This window comes from Molossus molossus, unplaced genomic scaffold (assembly GCF_014108415.1).
Source record: "Molossus molossus isolate mMolMol1 unplaced genomic scaffold, mMolMol1.p scaffold_m16_p_23, whole genome shotgun sequence".
In the NCBI taxonomy this organism is placed as follows: Eukaryota; Metazoa; Chordata; class Mammalia; order Chiroptera; family Molossidae; genus Molossus; species Molossus molossus.
In genome coordinates, this window is record NW_023425359.1 from 22,659,481 (window position 1) to 22,676,278 (window position 16,798).

Genomic DNA, 16,798 nt, shown 5'->3' on the forward strand with positions numbered 1-16,798 from the left:
AATTACTCACAGCCGTGTCCTCTGAAGACCATTAGACCCGTCTGGGAGGGCGCCTTCGGAACAGGCGCTGGGGGGCGGGCTCCTCTGGGCTGAGGCAGGTCAATGGCTGACTAATTGGGAGGCATCTCTGTTCTCACAGTTGTGCTGTGACAGGGAATCTACTGCCATCCGAGGAGATATTGTTCCCATAAAAAATCCTCTTTTTATTCCTCATAGAAAATTTAGTTCCATTATAATCTCATGGGACCACGGCTGTTGACGTGGTCAGTCGTTGACGGAAGCCTTGTTATGTAGCAATGACCCTGTTCAGAAAATACAAGAATTCAAAGAAGTCGTGTTTGTGGTACACACGTGTTATATTTTACTGGTTTAAACGGATGAACAGACATTTAAAATTGAAAAAAAAAAAAAAAAGTGTTGATGTTCGCCCCAACCCCAAATGATTTCATAGGCTTCGAAGAAAAAAACTGTCTTATTCTTCAAGGCATCAGAAAACTCTTTCCATAGTTTCGAAATGGTCCACTGAAGAAGCTGCTCTGTTCCTTCCAAATGAGAAGATCCTCTTCCTATAACATTCATTCCACTCCAGCTTGAATTCGATTACGTGAGACGATGATTCACTTATGACTGGAAGTCCCACATAATGAAACGACTGCTTCCAGACGGAAGGGCCCGTGAGCGGGAGGAAAGACCTCCGGAGAGGGAGTCTCAGCAGGCGGGCCGAGCTACAGGATTTCCGCAGGAAGGGACAGAGCTCGGCTTTCGGACTCCGGGAAGGTCCGTCCAAGAGCCACTCACGCGCCTTCCGCAGCCACCAAGCTGAGCTAACCACAGTGACATCAGGAACGCACGCCCGAGGCCGCCGCCGCTGCCACCTCCCCGTGCGAACAGCGTCGAGGGCTGGCACCCAGCCGGGGGCGCAGGGCCCCGCGCGTCTGGCACGTTGAGTGGGTGGGCAGTGCTCCGGGCTGGACGGCGACCCAGCCAGGGCGCGTGAATGCTCAAGGCTGCCCTTGCCCAGAGACGAGTCGTGCCGCTGACAAGCACGCTTTTCATTTAGGTTCAAGTCCTCAAGCGCAGCATCTCTGTGGTTCCCACGTATAGGAGATGGTGTGCATCGCGGTAACACGGTCTGTCCGTCCACCCGGCCGTCTAGCTGCAGGTGCCATCGCCAACTCCATCAACCCCAGCCCTAGCCCGGGGCCTGAGCCCCGCGCGCAACTGTTGCTGTGAACGCACCGTAAACACACTACTAGCTACCTCGAGTCCCTGTGCACTGAGATGTCCTGCATTGCAGGTAAAAGAAAGCAGCAGAGCAGAGAAGTAGGATAGGAATGAAAAATTCCACCTCCAGCAACTGTCTGCACAATACAGTATCGCAAATCCTTTTAGGCTGCGTCATCTGTTCCTCTAAGCAGATCTCTAGCCCCGCGGAGTCAGGTGCCCGTCTGTGCGCGGACGTGCGCATGCGCCCCTGCTCTCCTGCCCGCCCCTCCCCTCAGGCAGCGGGAAGCTTTAGGCCTGTGCGGTGATTTCTCTGACGCGTGAGGCTGGCAGTGACCAGCATCCTCCCCTCCCCCCGCCCCCCGCGACCTCGCTCATTAGGATACATGAGCGGGCAGTCATGCCAAGGGCAGCCTATGCATTTTTTAAAAGTACATACTGCATGCCCAGCTGGTGCGGCCCAGTGGTTGAGCATCAACCCCTGCACCAAGAGGTTGCCAGTTCGATTCCCAGTCAGGGCACATGCCCAGGTTGTGGGCCCGATCCCCAGTCCTGGGGGATGCAGGAGGCGTCCAATCCATGTTCTCTCTCATCGATGTTTCTCTCTCTCTCTCTCCCTCGTCCTTCCTCTCTCTCTAAAAATCAATAAAAACAAATTTTAAAAAAAGTAGATATTGCAATTAAGTACTGATTTCTTCATTTAGTGTCTCTCATTCCATGTCCCATGAGATCAGGGGTGCATTGGTATTCTTTTATTAATTTATTTTTTATTGATTCTTAGATAGAGGAAGGGAAGGAGAAAGGGGAAGGGGAGGGGGAGGGAAGGGGGGAGAGAGAGAGATCATTTTGTTGTTGCACGTACTCACGCGTTCATTGGTTGATTCTTGTATGTGCCCTGACAGGGGACTGAACACACAACCTCGATGTTTCGGGAGGATGCTCTGTGAGCCACCCGGCCAGGGCGGCATTGATAATCTTCACTGCTTCATTCTCGGCGCCTGGCACGGTGCCTAGACAGTCAGTGTCCTACAAAGGTCTTCGCGGACTCCCACTTCTCACATGAAACCCTTTATTTCAATAAAACCCTATGTAGCACTACAGACTATATTGATAAAAACTAAGTACAGCCCTCGCTGGTTTGGCTCAGCGGTTGGTGGGTCAGCCCACTGATCAAGGGGTTGAGGGTTTGATTCCTGGTCAAGGGCATGTACCTGGGTTGCCGGTTTGATCCCCAGTCCCAGTTGGGGTTGGTTAGGAGGCAATCAATGGATGTGTTTCTCTCACATCAGTGTTTCTCTTCCCTCCCCCCTGCCTTCCACTCTCTTAAAAAAAAAAAAAAATCAATGGAAAAATATCGTCAGATAAGGATTAATGAACAAACAAAAAATTAAACTTATACAGTGTATATGCACACACACGTGTGTGTACGTTGTATATAATGTATGTAAGACAAACCACAAGTCAATCAGAAAAGGCAAAGGACTTAAGTAAAAAGCACCTGCAAAGATATTTCATGAAGAAGATAATTCAATGACCAGGAAGCCAATGAGCATACGGAAGTGTGACATCATAGAAAAGCTAGTTGAAATGACAATGAAAGAATGACTGGCTAAAATTTTCAAAAAATTGTAATGATAGGAAGCAATGAATGTGCTAACCTTTTTTGTGCTAATCATTTTACATTGTATACACATATATCAAATCATCTCTTTGTACACCTTAAGCTTATACAATGCTACATGTGAATTATATCTCAACAAAGCTAGAAAGAAAAGAAACAGTAATATATCTGTGCACCTTAGTAGAATACACACCATTCTATAATGATAGATTGGACACCAAAAACAAATTTCTAAATCAGTTTTATGTGCATCGAGTAATTATATGCCTTATTTCTCTTGGAATTCATCCAAAAACAAAAATCAGTTGAAAGTACACAATGTACAATACATTGAAATAATCAAACAGTAGCTGACTTATTTTGAGAATTAGCCAAGACAACTCAAACCACAAATAGCATTATAGAAAACAGAGACAAATATTTGGCCATCAACATCAATGATAAATGTTTTCCTAGCAAGAATTTGGTAAGATGTTTTATTTGCTTTTTTAAAAAATTATTTTTTCTTTATTGATTTTAGAGAGAAAGGGAGAAGGAGAGAGAGAGAGATAGAAACATCGATGAGAGAAAACATGGACTGGCCGCCTCCTGCACGCCCCCCACTGGGGATTTGGCCCACAACCTGGGCATATGCCCTGACCGGGAATCCAACCAGTGACCTCTTGATGCAGGGTCGATGCTCAACCACTGAGCCACACCAGCTGGGCTGCTTTTTTAAAAAAAATTCAACCAGCGTTTAGAAAGGGGTCTTTCTTAAACTTTTCTGGTTAGCAAATTTCAAATGTGGGTTTCAATGTCATCTTCAACTCTGAACATATGAGGCTGGCTACCACTTTTACCCTTGCAGAGTAAACTAGGATTTATGTGAACGCAGTTTCAGCGGCTGTTTAATCACAGAGAAGTCTGTCTCTCTCAGAGGAAAACGCAAGTCAGCAGAGAACGGGTTCTCTGGCCCTTGATCAGAGCCAACTTGCTGACGGAATTCAGAGCAGCACTGGTAATGCTCCATCATACTGACCGTCCGCGGAGAAAGACGGGTTTCCTTGTAGCAAGTCCCTGCACACAGCTTTGCTAGGAAACAGGCCCAATGATGTAGCCAGACTTCACAAAGAAAAACCAAACAAAACTGTGTTTCCTAGAATCTCATTTAAATATTTAAAGAGATCAACAGTCTAAGACTTGATATGATGTTTTCTTACCTACTTTGCAAGTATATAAGTTACGGCCAATTTCAGGCAATAAAATATGTTTAGAAAAATAAGGTGCAGGTATTTTTAAGTGATTAGTGCCAAAGAGCCTGTTAGTGTCTTCTACTGATAACCATGTTGCATTAGGCAGTTCAATGAGTGTTCATGGAGAAGGACATGTTTACCTGCTTACGGGCTTCTAGCAGTTTCCTGAGAAGACAGACACAACTTCCAAGTGAAGTTCGGTAGAGCCAGGTGATTTTAGGTCATGGGTTACGCACGCTTTGCTTACTTATTTCCTTTGCCTTAACACAGCGAGTTTGCAAACGAAGTGATCATTTAGAAAGTCCATTTGGCTCGCTTCATTTTACTTTTCTCCCGCACCTATCACCCTCCCTAGTGATGGGAGACAGAAGTATCAAACTGAAGAATTAAGAATCCTTAGAGATCCCGAGGGGGAAGCTGGGACATCCCAGCAAACCGACGACGCTAGCGTGATGACCCCAGTGGGGTGACTCATCACCGGGCCTATCTGTGAGCATTTATCAGGCATAGAACTGATTGCAGAGCGGGGAGTCATTAAGTTATGGTGATTAAGGCTCCCCGAAAGAAGTCTTCCATCAACCGTTGGTTATAATCTGAACTTTCCGTTTGTAAAATAGTCCCTCTTATCAGGAATTTGAGCAAGGCTGTGCCATTCAGGTTTTTCCTTAGGCGGAGTGACAGTGAACAGCAGCAACCACCCGAAATTCGGGGAGAGCAAGGAACAGCCTCCCTCAAGGACCTAAGAGGGAACCAACCCCAACGACACCTTGACCTCTGACTTCGAGCTTCCTGACCTGGGAGTCACCCAGTTTCGGTTGTTGAAGTCACTCGGCCGGTGGCCCGCGGTTACGGCGCCGCAGTGGGCAATAGGGCACCTGGCCCCCCACTCAGCCGTCCAGGGAAGAGCACCTGCTGCCCACGCCGCTCACTTCCCCGCGAAATAACCAACAGCCACGTTCCAGCAAGAAGACGCTTGTCAGAAGTTAGAAACCTTTCGCCTCCATGTTCTTTGATGTGTCACGATTATTTCTGTTTTTGAAGTTTCTTTTATGAAAATAGTGTCTTTTTCATAGAAAAAAGATCTCAATTTCTTTATTGCATCATGATGTTCTGAAAAAAACAAAAACAAACAAAAAAAAACCAAACCACAAAATAAACCCAAAAAAATAAAATGGCAAATGCGATCTTGATTCTAACGATTGTAACATTTTTATACAGAATACAGCCCTGGCCGGATTGGCTCAGTGGTTGGAGCATCGGCCTGCGGTACAGAGAGACCCGGGTTCAGTTCCCGCTAAGGGCACGTACCTTGGTTGCAGTTTGTCCCCGGCCCTGGTTGGTCGTGCGGGTGGCAGCCGCTCGATGTGTCCCTTCACATAGATGTTTCTCTCTCTCTCTCTTCCTCTCTCTCCCTCCCACTCTATCTGAACAAAAAATGGAAAAATGTCCTCGGGTGAGGATAAAAAAAAACAAAAACAGAATACATTCCGTGTAGGGCCCAGGCTTCAAGAATCTCTACCAAAAACGAAGAGAGCAGTTCTCGGAATGAGCCCTGGCCGCTTTGGCTTCGTGGTTAGAGCGTCGGCCCGCGGACCGAAGAGTTGCTGGTTCGATGCCGGTCAAGGGCATGCACCTGGGTTGCAATTCGTCCCCAGTCCTGGTTGGGGTGGTGCAGGAGGCAAACAATCGATGTCTCTCTCTCACATCGATGTTTCTCTCTCTCTGTCTCTGTTCTTCCTCCTTCTCACTCTGTCTGAGGATAAATGGAAAAATATGCTTGGGTGAGGACTAAAAAAATAAGTTCTCAGGATGAATCACGTGGAGGGGTCAACATGGGAGAGAGAATACTGAACTGAAATCAATGACAGGCTCTCCCCACAAGGGGTAGAAGGAGGGTGGGTGAGGGGAAGTAGCTGCAGACTTGCAGGAGGAAGCTGGGAGGGTTATGAAAACAAGCATCCTGTGCTCTTACCAATGCATGATTCCCTCCCTGTCTCCACCCTAGGAAGGCATGAGAATAATCCAATCAATACGAAATATTGCTGCTGTGTGTGTGAAAATATTTTGCTGGCTCAAAATGTTGAGCAACGGGGTCTGTACAGAGGATGCCAAACCTTTTGCTATCAGCCAGGGCATCACAAACGATCTCTTTGGAACCCTAATCATTAATTTGGACTTGAGGTAGCAGTTACCCCTTAAAGATTAAGCACTTGATGAACAGACGATGCTATTATCCCCCCCCCCCCCCGTTGGCAGTTACTAGACGTTGTTTTTAACTCTAGCTGCTCCCTAAGATAGACAGATGCGTCTGTGCAGTTTCCAGAAGAGATAGCAGCCGCTCGAATTCAAAAATAAGAGAGATGGGGAACATTCTAAGTGGGAACGTGGAGTCGGCCTCCCAGCCTTACTTTCTGCCTGGCAGCTGAGCAGCCACAGGGCACGGTGCCCCCTGGTCGCCGTGTGGGTTCGGTGTAGTCATTAATCTCACCCCGGTTCAGAAGGCCGGGCTGTGGACCGACTCAGACACACGGGCAGCGATGCTGAGACATTCTGCTTTGCAAAACGTGAGTAGTTCACCTCTTTACTGCCTCCCTGGAGAAGGGAGACACATACCGACTGAAAATGTATGCCTAATGGGGGTGCCCACTGTGTCGAGTACCCAAGCCCCTAGTTCCCTCCCCTCTTGTGGATCACGACTATAAAACTTGGATACATTGCAAAAACAAAAAACAAAAAAAACCCCCCTAAAACAATGACTTGAGGACCCTAGAAAGTAAACAAAGGCAGATGGGTGATGCAGATGAGTTAACACCCCGAGAAGCAATGCAGTCACAGGTGAGCCTCCCGGTTTATTTGTTTGCTCGTGGCTTTGCACCGGGGCTCAGAACAGTCTTGCAGGGACAGTCTGTGCAGCTAAAGCTTCTGCACACAGCCTCCCCACCCCCGGCCCGGCAGCAATGGCAGGAAGCCGGTGGGGCCCGAGGATGCGGATGAAACCCCACCGGAGGCGCAGAGGAAGACAAGAAGCCAGCAGACTGCAGAAACCCTCGCAGCCTAAGGCGTGGGCCACATGGGCTCAGCACAAACCCCAGAGAGAACAGCAAAGGCTTCCGGGGCTCAGTGGACATCGGATGCACCTGCACACCCCTAGCCTGATGCGGCCTTGTGGGTGCAGACAGGCCAGGCCAAGGCTTCAAGGAGACACCAAGAAGTGGCCCGGCCACGCCCACAGCAGCAGCGCACCTGCCGTCTGGGCGCAGATGGGTGGACTGTCCCCAGAATGGCCGCCAGCACCCTGCAGGGGCTGGAACAAAGCAGACCCCGCACCCCAGGACATTGCCAACGCCCAGGGTGCAATGAAGAAATACACGCAACACACCCCAGTGGAGGAAACCGTGAGCCTTTTGCAAAGGAAAAGGCCACAGTGACCACAGACTCGGGGTCACTCACTGTCGGAGCAGCTGGTAGAACTGCGCTAGGAGGTCAAGAAACACACGGGGAACAAACGAAAAAGTGAACTTGTAAGCAGACCACTAGAAATTCTAAGAAGGACAACATGGCAAGTTTACAAATAAAAGCAATTAAATCAAAAACTACTGGAAGCTCCCCAAAGGCCGTCAGTTTTGTCTTCAAATTATGGTAACATGAGCACCGTTAACTCCGTGGCTCAGAACAGGTCCATGAAAAATACATGATATGGAGGCAGAACACAGAGGATGTTTAGATGTTAGTGAAAATGCTCTGTGTGATGATATAATTACACCTTTCCAAACTCCTAGCATGTACAACACGAAGAATGAAACTTACGATAAACTGTGATCTTTGGATGATGACGTGTCAACGTAGGTTCATGGATTATAGCAAAGGTATCGCTCTGGCGGGGGGTTGATAACGGGGAAGGGTGTGCACGTTTTAGATTCTCGTTCGAGCCTGGATATCGGTGGGGTCAGTAAAATCGTTGCATCCCTCTTAATACGTGATAGAAACTGTCTTAACACAAACATGCCCGCTCCTTACCCGCACTGTCAGCGAGACAACGAGGGGCGGACCGGACAGCCCCCTGGCTTCCTAACTAGTCCTTTAACCAGAACGTTGTCATCTTCATGCCCCGGGAGCCCACAGCGTGTGTGGTTGGCAGAGCGGCCGACCAATCTCTCTCCGAGAACCAAGCCGACCAGAACCACGCATTGTGTTGCATTGAGCAAGGGGACTGGAACTCATCTGAGAGCTTTAGTGACCAGTGACATTCTATAAAGCAAATCATCGTATGGAAGAAAGGATGGACAGGGTTCAATTCGGTAACAGTACGTCAGGACGGAAGACATTGTTGTGGAACATTATACAAGCCCTCCGAGCAAACGGACACCTGTGTCTCAGGACGGCACAGCCCTTCCCGGTCCCTAATGAACTCGAACAGCAGCGTGTCCGGGAGCAGACGACGGACCCGCTACCAGGCCCGCTGTTCACAGACCCACCCACTGAGAAACAAAATACTTGTAAGGGTCGAGGAGAATTTTCTGATTGTTAAAATGTGCTAAGATATAGAAAAGTTAATAGTCAAAATGCAGCCTGGCCACTGTGGCTCAGGGATGAAGCCAAGACCCTGGGCCAGGAGGTCGCCGGTTCGATTCCCAGTCAGGGCCCAGGCCCAGGTTGTGGGCCCGATCCCCGGTGGGGGGCGTGCAGGAGGCAGCCAATCGATGTTCTCTCTCATCGATGTTTCTCTCTCTCTCTCCCCCTCCCTTCTTCTCTCTCTAAAAATCAATAAAGAGCCCTGGCCGGTTTGGCTCAGCGGTTGGAGCGTCGGCTTGCGGTCCAGAGAGACCCGGGTTCGGTTCCCGCTAAGGGCACGTACCTCGGTTGCAGTTTGTCCCCAGCCCTGGTTGGTCATGCAGGTGGCAGCCACTCGATGTGTCCCTTTCAAGTCGATGTTTCTCTCTCTCTCTCTCTCTTCCCCTCTCTCCCTCCCGCTCTATCTGAACAACAACAAAAATCAATAAAGAAAAAAATTTTTTTGTAAAAATTAGTAAAAATCAGGACTTGATGTACTAAAATTTGTTTAATATCAGCAGTATCTTTTCTTTTTGGATTGAGAGATACTTTTGATAGTGTCATTAAAAAAGAAAAGAGAGAAAGAAAGAAAAAAAGAAAGAAAGAAATTATCCCCTATCCCCACCTCATTTAGTACCTGTTGACATCTAACAGGTGCAAAATATTCCATAAGTTTTGGCGGTCAGTCTAGGGAAAGAAAGCAGGCAGATAGTGTGTGTGTGTGTGTGTGTGTGTGTGTGTACAAAAGTAGACCGAAAAAAACAACCAACAAACAGAACAAGTAGACTGGCCGGAGTTAAGCCCGCCGCTGAGAATGGTGGACAAGAACGGGGGCGGACAGACGAAGGAAGCAGGCCCAGAGAGAAGCCCAGAAGAGCAGGGCTGTGCAGACAGACAGTTTGAGTCAGGGGGCAGAAAATCTGGCCTGCAGGATACTGCAGCGACCCTGGGTGGCAGGCAGATGCCAGGACCCTTGAAGTGGGAATTACAGTCCCGTGCAGATGGCTGTCACCGAGCCCAGGGGAGAATAGTTGCAAAGAGAAGACAAATCACACAGGAATGTGGAGCAGAAGCCAGTCCCGAAGTAAGGTACCAGGTGGGACAGTCTTCTTGAACCTTCTTGCTGGGACGGAGAGACAAAGAAACCTTCTGACCTCATGCTCGATCATCTAGGCATTGGACCAGTGCTGCTCCAGTAACATTTCCCGAAGTCTGTCTTTTCCCCAAGCCTGATGGTTTGGTTCAATGAATTTAAATATACAGCTGATCATCGTCGTCATGATGATTAAAATGTGTGCAAACATACGTATCATTTCCTGGGCAGAACCGTGCATGATGTGCATTTCCTACATCCTCCGACCAACTTCTCAGAACAAGTGTGTGTGTGTAGGTAGGTCATCATCGTGTCCAAGAGGACACAGGAAATACGAAAACTGTGGTTCGAATCTGGAAATGTGCTTCCCTTTATGAAGAAGACAGGAGAGACAGATTTCTGGATGAGCACCTTCTTACTAGAGAGTCTAATTCACTGAGCCTCGTCAATGTACGGGGTTCTCTGTCGGATCTAATTTAATACTGACAACAGTCCTATGGGTACGGGTACACCTTTCCCCAGGTACCTCGGTTATTCTTGTATTTCCCACGAGGAATCGATGTATCATTGGCATGTTTTCAACAACACATGAGTGTGACCTACCTGGTAGTGTTACCTACGTGCACAGGGACAGAAAACTCTAGGTCTCCACCGTGGAGTTACCAGAACTTCGATCATTTAAATTTGGTTTTCTCCGACTTCAAAGTTTTGTCTTTGAACGAGCTGATTAAGTGATAAAAGATGCCCTCAGGCGCAAGCCTTTTCTGTTATCCCTTTCACAAAGGGTAACTGCCCGTGGTCTCTGAGTCCTCTTACAAGAACACTTTCATAAGCACTATCCATCCACAGTGATAACTAAAGCGCTAAGCATCAAAACTAGTTTTCCGAACAGGATGAAGTTTTATGAAGTTAAAGATAAGCACCTTTCCCAGAGACATCGACAGCAGTATGGTTCAGACTGACAAACCTCAGAGGAGGGTGGCGGGGGGGTGGATGAGATGAACCAAGAAACTTACATGCATGTGTGCATAACCAGTGGACATAGAGAACAATGCTGGGGTGGGGGTGGGGGGTGGGATGGGGAGGAGGGTGTCTGGGGGGAAAGGAGAAACATCTGTAACAAAAATAAATTAATAAAAACTGGAAAAAATAAAAAAATAAACTGATGAACAACAACGACGACAACAAGCACCTCTCTCCCCCTCATAGTCAGGAACTGAAGGGGCTGCTTATCTCAGAATCACATTCATCCGTCGTAACAGAGAGGTGCGCACAGGACACCCACAGTGGAAGGGGAGAGAACTATCTGGACTCGCACGGGGCAGAGGGTGGGGAGCATCACTGGGCAAACCAGTCGGAAGGCAGAGGAACCTTGTCACCCGCCTGCGTTGCTCAGATTTTCCCCAGCTTCCCAGGGGCTCTCTGCCTCGCCCAGGCCCCCACAGCCCTGCCGCTCTGGCCCCGCTCGGATGTGACCTCGGCCCCGAGTTGGAGCAGGGGCCGTACACTCTGGTGGTCTGATTCGCGACGGCATGTCATCCAGGGGTCACGACTACAGTCAGATCTAGAATCGGTTGGCGTGACAGTTGCTACCGCATGTACAAAACACAAAGCAAAATGTATCATCACATAAAAAACAAAGTGTGACTTTTTTTTTTTTTAGGTCACTGGTTGAGTAGTATGGTGGTTTACTATTTACCTTTTGCCTACCCCAAATGTTCTCCTAATCCAAGAACCCAGCGTAAATGTTCGCTGGAAGTGTCTGCCACGCCTGAACAATGTGTGAATTTTTTCTTTTTAACTTTATTTTTATTGTGGGCATGACTGCAGATGTCCTCACCACGCAGAATGATGACCGCCCAGTGCCAACACTGGAAATGACACTTACAGTCAGCGTGTTCAAAAAGTGTCGACAATCGATATGTCAATTATTTTGTATTCAAGTTCCTGTAATTGTATACTATTTAACTCTTAGCTAAGCAACTAACATTTAACTCTTAGCTAACCAACACGTGAGTGAAGTACTCTTCGACGTTTCAGAAAACTCTCCAGAACGTTGCCTAGAAGAAACAGACTAAACGTGGCAGAGAAAAGGCAGATTCAAATGTCAACAAATTTTCATCTCATCATCCAAACTCCTATGACATTTTCAAAATAATACCACTTACACGCCTGCGTAGGACATGTGAGCAACTTAGACACATTCCCTGAGTCTAAACGCAAACCTGAGATTACATGAATTTCCTATTAATGAACAAACTAGTGATGAATATATATTTAGATATAGATATAGCTATATATAGTTATATATTATATAGTTATAGGATTATATGTTATCTAAATTATATGGAGTAAACTACTAGCATTAGTTTTCCATATACTCATATATACTAGGACTAAAATGTCATACTTTTATGTCACAGTCTTTCTACAGACATTTTGAATACCTGTTACATTTCAGAAATTGAGGGACCACTACCCTGTGACTTCCCCTTTAGAGCTCCCCCTACAGGTGGAGGAGTGACCATTGCAATGCAGTGCTAAGGGCTTCCCTGAGGCCACTCACGGGAGGTCACCGGAGTACTCGTCCGATTACCAAGGGCCCGGGCTGGGGCCTGGGAGTTCCACAGAACCTGGCGTCTGAGTGGCGTGGAGTCTGCCACGCAGAAGGACGAAGGACTGCCGGCAGAAGGACTGTGACGTGCGTGTTCAGAGCCGTCTTGAAAAGAGCCATAAGGCTCAACAATTTTGGTCGCTGATGAATTGGACTCATCAGAGGAGGAGCGAAGCAACAGCCAGAGGGAGCCGGGATCCCCGCAGATGTCAGGAAAGGAACCAGACACAGGTGTTCCAGGTGACGGTGGAGCGGAGCAGACTTGGCGTCCGCGGGGGAGGCACATCTGGGGGCGCCGCTAGGACCTGAGGGTGCGAGAGCTTGCACAGCTCGGAGGAAGTGCTGTGTGTGCAGAAGCTGCGCAAGGGCGCGGGGAGCACCCTGGCGCGGGGTGGGGCCTGAGAGCGGTGTGAGCCCGGACGGTTCCCTCTTTGCAGAGCTGGAGCGCCCACACCAGCCGTGCCACGCTGTTGTGAACACCAGATGCCCGGGTCGCGCCCAGTGCTTAGCGGGGAGCCGCGCGTGTTTGTGGGGTTCCTGGGGGACGTTTGGAGCTGTGCTGCCCCGACGGGTGAGACCGCCCCTGCCCTGCAAGCACTGCCGAGCTGCAGATGGACACGTGGGGCGGGGTGACAAACAGGGTGAGCTCAAGGTGAGCGCCGTGTACAGGGACCGTGTGAACACACGCGCAGGGCATCAGGTGCAGCACGTTTTGCACAGAGAAGATGCCCAGGAGGAAAGGGTTCGAGCTGGTTGTAGAACATAGGTAGTGAGTGGAGCAGAGAGGAAGGCCATTGCTTGGGGACAACTGGCACAAACAGGAACTGGGGATGGGGGAAACGCCTAGATGACAGCTTCCAGTTTCTAGTGGACTTTGTGTGGGTCCCCAGGGGCCATACCGACGAGCCAGGGATTATCAGGTGGGCAGCGGGCAGCTGTGTGTGTGCGTGTGCGTGTGTGTGTGAGAGATGACAAACGAAGGAAGACATGCAGTCACGTGGCTGAGCACCAGAGAAACCCTGCTCCTAGGCAGCTTCGCAGATCGGCTCTGGCTTTCTGAGAAGCTGGTCTAATCCTCCCAGAAGTACTCCCAAGATGGCCATATGAGCAATGCCCACCCGTCCATGACGGGTAATGAAGGTACTCCTTACGAGGCTGTATACTCTGATGGTTCATCTTATGGTTATTTGCTTCACCCCTCAGTAGCCCGTTTCTTTGTGATAGTTCAAATAGAGGGGATAAAGTATGGCCGACCTCCTCCTGGCTGCGTATCGCAGGTGATGGGATACTGGAGCTCCTTTGGTCCATCTCGCCCACAGAACAGGAAAACGTGTTGATAAAGATCTGGTGCAGGGACTATGTTATGAATCCATAATCATACAGCCACTAAGGGAGAAACATATGTTTTGCTTTGTATTGTATCTGCTCTGCCAAGAGCTCATTAAAGATGGAATTTGGGATTATGTCAATCAGGAAGTAGGGGGCACAGCAAACGCAGACCTTCTCCTGTCCCCGAGAGGCAGGTCAGCATTCTGGGGGGCGCGATGGGCGGGCCTGAGCTCGCAGAGGCTCTGCCGCCCCCTCCAGGACCGTGACGGACACTGACGCATCTTCAGGGCGAGGGGGCGGCAGAGGGCAGCCCGTCTCTGCTCCTGGTGGTCCTGAGGGCACATGCGTGCATGACAGCTCTGCCTGGACTCCGGGTTCCAGGCCAAGTAACTCCAAAGCAACACAGAGTCTAACGGAGTCAGGTCGGCACTTTATCCGGTCCAGGAACTCATCCCACGAAAGTACTTGGCACACGTGGACGACGAAATGTGGACAGGAATGGGGAGTGCAGTGGTTACTGCAGAAGACACACCTAGACAGACCAGATACTGTATCCACAATGGACAGACCAGATACTGTATCCACATGGACAGACCAGATACTGTGTCCACAATGGACAGACCAGATACTGTATCCACATGGACAGACCAGATACTGTATCCACAATGGACAGACCAGATACTGTATCCACAATGGAATGTCACGTAAAGAAGCAAAATAGTATCTTTAGCATGCTACTGTTTCTGTAAAATTAAATTCTCTCTCTCACACACACACACAGACACACAGACAGGGAGAGAGACATATATAAACTTGTTAACAGTGGACACCTCTAGAGAAATGATGTAAGTTTTCATTTGTGCTTCGTATTTAATTAGTATGAGGGAGAGAACTATAAAGGCCTATTAACTGTATTGCTCGGGTCCTAGTTATAAAGGTAGTTGCTCCTAGGAGTATATGACACTTATTTTGTTACATAGATTATGCCCTATGCGTTAACTCTTATACAAAATAACACACACGTTCATCTAGGACTCAGAATGGCAAAAGATAATGTTCTCCTCGACACAGTCACTTTTGACAGGGTGGCTCTCAAACTACAGCAACCTAAGATTGTCCAGACAATAGTGCTTTAGTAGGGAAACTTGAAGGTCTCTCTTCACCTGAGAATCAGCAATTCCAAATGCTTAACTGAAGATATTCAAACCATGGGAAACACCTTGGGCAGTAAATAGAAATGAGGAAAATAACCCTGAAAACTTGTCCCTCTTACACATAAACATACATTTAAAATATGTGCCCCATAACATGTGAGTGTCCTTCTTCAGTGAGATACATTCTGTGTTACTTCACTGAGAACCAAGAACTGGGGCAGCCAGTCCTGCAAACCCCGTGGGTCTATTTACACGGAAGTATGCAGAAATGACGTTTGCTTTATTTTGATGTCTCCTTCTTTCGTAAATAAAGGAAATGAAAGTGTAAGTCTGTGGCAAGAGATGCCATACGAGATTTTCCCAGAGAGAGATGATCTCCCCTGTAATAAAAGTCTGTTTTGATGGAATACTGCGGAACGTCTTTTTAAAGAGAGAGAGTGATCACAATAACCTATGTCCCGTTCCTGATGCCTGATTCGATGCACCTGTTTGCTGGTTTTCTGCACTGGACTTGTCTGCATTGCAATGCTGAGATGACAAACTTTTCAGGTTTTGCTTTTTAATATTATGCCCCTTCCCAACGATCGGCTGTGTGCAACGCACTTGCGTAGCCGTCTTCCCTGAGCGCTAAACTCCAGCGCTGTTTATTTTTGAAGCAGCTATAGATCAACGCAAACTTCAAAGTATAGAATCATCCCCAGTACCACTCCATCTGTGCGTTGCTTCGTGGCGAAGCTTCATCACTGTGACAGCCAAGATGCCAAAGCACCCAGGACCCCGGAGCAGGTCCTGGACGCCGCTCTGCTTAGGGGAGCTTCTGGAGGTGCCCCCGAAGACTCGGAAAAAAAACAGTGTTGGATGGACGTGGCAAAGTGACATGCACCAGAGCCATGAACCTATGTCCAGCAGACAGCAAAGGGAGTCTCCAGTATTGACCTGCTTTAGGCTTGCATCCCCGGGGGCTGTCTTTTCTTTTTTCTTTCTTTTTTTTTTTTTATCCTCACTGGAGGACATTTTTCCATTTTTTTGTTCAGATAGAGCGGGAGGGAGAGAGAGGAAGAGAGAGAGAGAGAAACATCGACGTGAAGGGACACATCGAGTGGCTGCCACCCACACGGCCAACCAGGGCCGGGGACAAACTGCAACCGAGGTACATGCCCTTAGCGGGAACCGAACCCGGGTCTCTCCGGACCGCAGGCCGACGCTCCAACCGCTGAGCCAAACCGGCCAGGGCTGTGTTTTCATTTCAGGGGCCATGAAATAGTTTAGGGAAAGAGAAATACTTCTTTTGTCAGGTATTATAATGTTAAATTCTTCCTCCCTACCCCTGAGACCCGAGGTGTTTTTCCCTCTCCTCTAGTTATTACAACTCGGCACCAGCGACCATATAACCAGAGCACACCATTCAAAGGTGATGTACTTTGCCCGAGAAAAGTGTTCTCGGTTCTTGCCACCACTAGTAAACAGCAAACAAACAAAACTAAGAACCAGCAGGCCATTTTCTAGTCAACAAGGACAAGAAATAATCACAGGATGTGCTCGACTGTTGTTGGAGGACATTCCAGACGAAAGCTAAAAAGGGATGGAACCGCAGGTCGCTCAGTCATCCACCCGGAGTCGTCTGGGACAAAGAGCCACCACCAAAGCCGCAGCGTCTAGGCTGATGGGCCAATGCACGCAGATGCCAAATGGGTGCATTCGCCCGCCTTGGAACAGCTAATGAAGACAGGCCCTTAGGGAGTCTTCTGAGACCCATCTGCTCAGTGGAGCATTTGCTTAATTGTGTCAACTGCTTGGCAAAGGCGGTGTCAGTTAATAGATAACAGATATGCAAATGCTGTCTGTGCTCCTGCGCACATGCCCAGGGGCTTTATAATAAACACGTGGCATTTTTGGAAATGACTTCCTGTTGGGGATAAAATCACAGTCCTGGTGGCAGCCCCCCCCAGGCCGATCCCCAACTCAGTGTTCGATACTTTC